Below are 5,404 nucleotides of genomic sequence, written 5' to 3' on the forward strand. Positions count from 1 at the left end.
TTTTGAAACTATATATTATAGAAACAATATGCTCGTTTATTGTACTATATAAATTTCCGAAAATTGTAATTTTTTTTTGTCAATAAAAGTTTAATAATATATGCCAATTCTAAAAAAAAAAAACATGTTAAAGGCCACAAACTAATAAATATCACATGGCCATCGTCACTATATGTTGTGAAGAGTACTTAAAATTTTAAGAGTAATCGACAGATTAAGTATTTCCATCTACTAGTTAATATGATTTAATCCCCCTATTGTATTAAAATTGAAATTAATTTTTTTACTTAATTTGATATAAATTAGTCCCACACTACCTATTTTTTAAAAAAATATATTCAATCAAACAATTAAAATAATATGAAAATTTAATCAATAAATTAAATCGATAATAAATTTATATGTAAAATATTTTTTAAAGAAAAAAAATCACTTTATGAAATAACTCATAAAATCAAAATAATAATATTATAAAACAAAAGAAGTAAAATTTATGAGATTAAGTTGAACTTAAAATATAAGTAAATATAATAAATAATATTTCTCTCAGTTGTTCTTCATTCAAATTATAGTTGATATATACTTAAATATGCTAAATTTTGACTCAATTTGCATCTTTCATCACTATTCCTTTATCCTCATATTGTCATACTCTCTTTCAGTAATATAATGATAAATAAATAAAGCCATTGCTTCTTTAATAATTTATTTTCAAATTGCGTCATGGATTGATTTTATTTGTGTAAAAAATAGATGAATTTTGGTTATATGCATTGCTCAATCCTTATCTACTTCATAAATTCCTCAACTCATAAAAGTCAAAGGCCGAGATCAAAGGTGTGTTGTTGCTACGTGTCTTTATCTAATTATTTTTAATTAACGCATTTTTATTACTATATTTTTGTTCAAGTTATATTATTTAAACTTGCAATGATTAATTTTTTTATTAAATTTAAAAACTTCGAAGATCGGATACTTCTCACCTAGTATTTAATTGTACCTATAGAAGTAATGTTTGATAATAGAACCTGTGCATTCACATGGAATAGTAGTCTTGACTTTTTTAATGAATAAGAAAAAAGGGGGGGGGGCTGTTTGAATAAGAAAGTGCAAATAGAAAAGAAGAATTCTTAGTAACGCAAAAGGGTTCTAAGGGATCATTAAAGTCATTTTCTAAATGGCTTTTTAGACCATTCTCTCCCTCCAAGTTGAATCTAATGCTCTTAAATACCCCCACACCACTCAAGCCCCTTGTTTGAATCAAATCTTCACTTCTCTCACCTCATACCTATACAACTTCAAAAAAAAAAAACAGCAATGGTGGGTTCCCCTTTCCCTTTTTCTTTCTTTGTTCTTGCCTTCTGTTCATTCTACAGAAAACAAAAGAAATTTCTTAGTACAATCTTTTAATAGAATATAGAAGGAGGTATCAGATACTAGATGGAAGGTATGTTGGAGAACAACCGCTTAAGGGCAAACATGGTGGCATGCTTGCTGCTTCCTTTGCCTTGGGTTAGTTCTTTACTCCCACAAATGCTATTTTTATCTTCTTTTTCTTTTTTTCTATCATATGGTTCTAATGATGAATCCTATGTGTTTGTGTGTAGCTGTGGAAGTGCTAGAGAACTTGGCCTACTTGGCAATGCAGCAACCTGGTGCTGTATCTGTAAAGTACATGCACTTATCTCCATCAAAATCTGCAAACAATGTCACCAATTCATGGGCACTGACTTCCTTTGGCTCTCCCTTGGTGGCTTCTTGTCTGATGCTTCTTTCACCACTTACCACATCTACCTCATAAGCGCACTCATCGATTCCTGTACAATTTCACCGTTTCTTAAACTTGTTTTTTCCCGTAGTTTGCATGTCACTTGCATTATTATTATTATTTTGCATGACCAGATATGGATACCGTTTTAAAAGAAAATAAAGACAAAAAATCCGTGTGTAGAAGCATTAAGAGCCTACGGGCCTGTCACAGGCGAACCTTTGCATAATCAGAACACGTCTGTTTAGGTTACCTCAGTTTGAAAATTCATAATTCTTTTCTTCTCTCAGACACCAAAAACAAAACAAAAACCAATAAAAGGGTCTGTTATCATCTTCATCATATGAAAAAAAAGCTTACATCAACTATTGATTATGTTGGTTAAGGCTTTGAATATTCTTCAAAGAGCATCAAATTTTATATAAGTGACAAAATTCAGACGTGGGGTGTGAGTAGGCAGTGTTTGCGTTGGGGTCCCCCTGGAACGTAAGCCAATGGAAGCACGCCTTGGCCTTAAAAGGGGGGGGGGGTTAAAAATATTATGTGGCGTACGTGTTGCAAAAAGAGGATGCTTTTGTTTTCTCAGTTTCAGCACAGATGGTAACATCTATCTTGTCTTATTGATCTTCAATAGTATCTAATAAAGCACACGATAAAGCCAACGCAACAGGTGGTGATGGCTTTTGCTAGACAGTGCCATATGAATGTCAAATCGTCGAAGCGTGCTTGATAACACTTTTATCTCGACGACATAGTGTTGTCTACCTCTAAGATACGATTCCCATATTTCTTTCTCAAATGGGATCTTATCTGAAGTACAAAATGGTATAGTTGCTTCATGTTGGGCAGGTTCATGAACCACATGCATGAATGGCTACTGACTCAACTTTGAAAGAGCCAAGTAGCCAACACCCCAGCTTCTTCATAAATGACATATTGAAATTTCAGCATCGCAGTCCAAAATCTTGTGCATGGCTTAATATGAATCAAACGACCCACTGTTTGATGAGTTTGGACCATATACAATGACCCTATTCTTAGGCTTTCTGGTTTGGATGTTGAATCAGATAGGGAAAGTGGTTAACTGGTTTGGTCTTGGTATAGGTGCCCTTAAAAAAGTTATGACAAAAGAATGCTTGAAAATGATCATCATAAGTTGTTTGAAATCATTGCTGAACTATATATGTACATCTCTCTCTCTCTCTCTCTCTCTCTATATATATATATATATATGTCTAACCATTGCTGCTATCGAAACAGGGCTGATCATTCTTACCATCCAAGCTTGGACACCTTCCTTAAAGCCTCAACATGTGATCCATCCACCACCCCATCTATGCCATGCCAGGAAATTGATGGTGGGAAAGCGGCTATGCTGTTCATAGCCTTATCTATGGCACTTGGTGTGGAGGGATAAAGGGGTCCTTACCAACTCATGGTGCTGAGCAGTTTGATGAAAACACTCCACAAGAAGGAAGCAAAGATCTACTTTCTTCAACTACTTGTCTTTTGTCTCTCATTTGGTGCCCTTATTGCTGTCACATTGTTGTGTGGGTTGAAGATAATAAGGGATGGGAGTGGGGTTTTGCCATTCCACCATTGCAATATTGGTGTCAATCCCAATCTTCTTCTTTGGCTCTGGCTTTTATAGGAACAAAATACCCTCTGGCAGCCCACTTACAAACCATTTGCAAGGTAAATTTACACTTCTTTTTTTCCCTTTCCATGGTTTGATCCAATAGATGTTGGTCTATAATACTTCCATTTCATTACAGGTACTGGTTGCAGCTATGCTGAAGGGTTGCATGAGCAGAAACTCAAGCAATGCAATTGCGAACCTCTCTGCAAGCCCTTCTTTGAACCTGAAACCAACAAAGAACCAGAAGAAAATGCTAAACAAACAGATGAAATCCCAACCCAAGCCTAAATTCCTAAACAGAGCTGTGGTGTACAAGCCAGCTCACCCAGCACTTCAATGCACGGTGAACCAAGTAGAAGACGTCAAGATCGTGCTAAAAATCCTCCCCATATTGCTTGCACCATCCCCTCAACTGCTGCTAGCTCAGCTCTCGACATCTCGGTCGAACAACCGCTCCATGACACCAGCTGGTTCATTGAAAATCCCACCAGCTTCACTACCGGTTTCCCTGTAGTGTTCATCATGATCCTAGCCCCAGTTACGACCACTTGATCATCCCATTGCTCGAAGGGTAACCAACACCGAGATGGCATAACTCACTTGCAACGAATCGGAATCGGTTTATTCCTTTCCATAATATCCATGGCAGTGGCCGCACTCGTGGAAATCAAACGAAAAGAGTAGCAACCGACTCAGGCCTACTCGACTCGACAGCTCCATTACCCATCACCTTTTTTCTGGATTGCTTTGCAGTATCTGTTCTTAGGTTCGGCTGATCTTTCACCTTGCAGGGCTACTAGAATTTTTCTCACTGAAGCACCGTCAAGCATGAGATCATTGGCTACTTCCCTTTCCTGGACTTCTTTAGCAATGGGTATTATTTAAGCTCAGTGATTGTATCGATAGTAAACAACGTGACTGGTAACTCAGGCCACTCGCCATGGCTGTCTGGTTATACAATAAACCGATACATCTCGACAGATTCTACTGGCTCATGTGCGTGCTCAGCACATTGAATTTCTTGCATTACCTTTTCGGGCCATGCGCTACAAATACAGATCCGCAGGAGCTGGAGCTAGCAAGTAAACAAAACAGCCAGCGCCGTTTTCATAATGGGGTTTGATCAAACTTTTAAAAAAAAGGTCACATTTTGGGAGAAAAAAAAATTCAGACAAGTTCAAACTTCAGCTCCATGTTAGTTTCATTGCCACACTCAGTGCTTATCAATTACTGTTAATATTAATAACAAAGTAAATGGGCTACCAAAACGGGCGGCTCAACAACGTTTGCTTTGCAGTATTTGTTCTTAGCCTGTAATTGTTCGTTCGTTTGTCTTTTTTTCTTTTAATCAAATTATAGTTTTCGTGCAAATTTTTTTATTTTGGAGGAAAAAGAAAGAAGCTACGTACAAAAATCAAGCAATATTACATGGTAAAGCTTTCAGCAAACGCTATAAAGTCTTGGAAGAGTACTTGAGAAACTTCCTCAGTAGGTTGATCAAAGATGTAAAAACTTGGACTATAATTTCTAGCTGTTTTAGATATTATATCTGCAGCCCGATTAGCAATACAAGAAATGTACTACAATTTGATTTCTCAGCTTCGACCCATCATATGTCTAATATCCCGGACCAAATTTGGAACATCGATTCTTTTCATTTCCATAATAAATTAACAGCAGATAAGCTGTCACTCTCAACAATTAACTTCCCAATACCATGATTCCTTGCCAGCTTCATCCCATCATAAATGGCCATAATTCAGAGTTCAAAACTGAACATCAACCAATACTTTTGAAAATAAAACCAAACAATCATACACCTTTCGAATCTTTTAGCAGCCCACCTGCAGAAGTTATATTTGTACCTCGATGAACTGCACCGTCAGCGTTGAGCTTATAAATTCCATCTTGAGGGTGCTTCTATCTCATTTCTTGATCAGTCACTAGATTTTTTTCATTGAGTATACAACTACTGTCCTTGATCACGTGAAACCAAC

The 5,404-nt window shown here is 36.5% G+C and overlaps 1 pseudogene; it reads left to right on the forward strand.

Annotated features, from left to right (window-relative positions):
• The first annotated feature begins 1,317 nt into the window (after positions 1-1,317).
• On the forward strand, positions 1,318-4,493 carry LOC121212268 (protein NRT1/ PTR FAMILY 4.6-like; annotated as a pseudogene).
• Positions 4,494-5,404: the final 911 nt, after the last annotated feature.

Source organism: Gossypium hirsutum, chromosome A13 (genome assembly GCF_007990345.1).
Source record: "Gossypium hirsutum isolate 1008001.06 chromosome A13, Gossypium_hirsutum_v2.1, whole genome shotgun sequence".
In the NCBI taxonomy this organism is placed as follows: domain Eukaryota; kingdom Viridiplantae; phylum Streptophyta; class Magnoliopsida; order Malvales; family Malvaceae; genus Gossypium; species Gossypium hirsutum.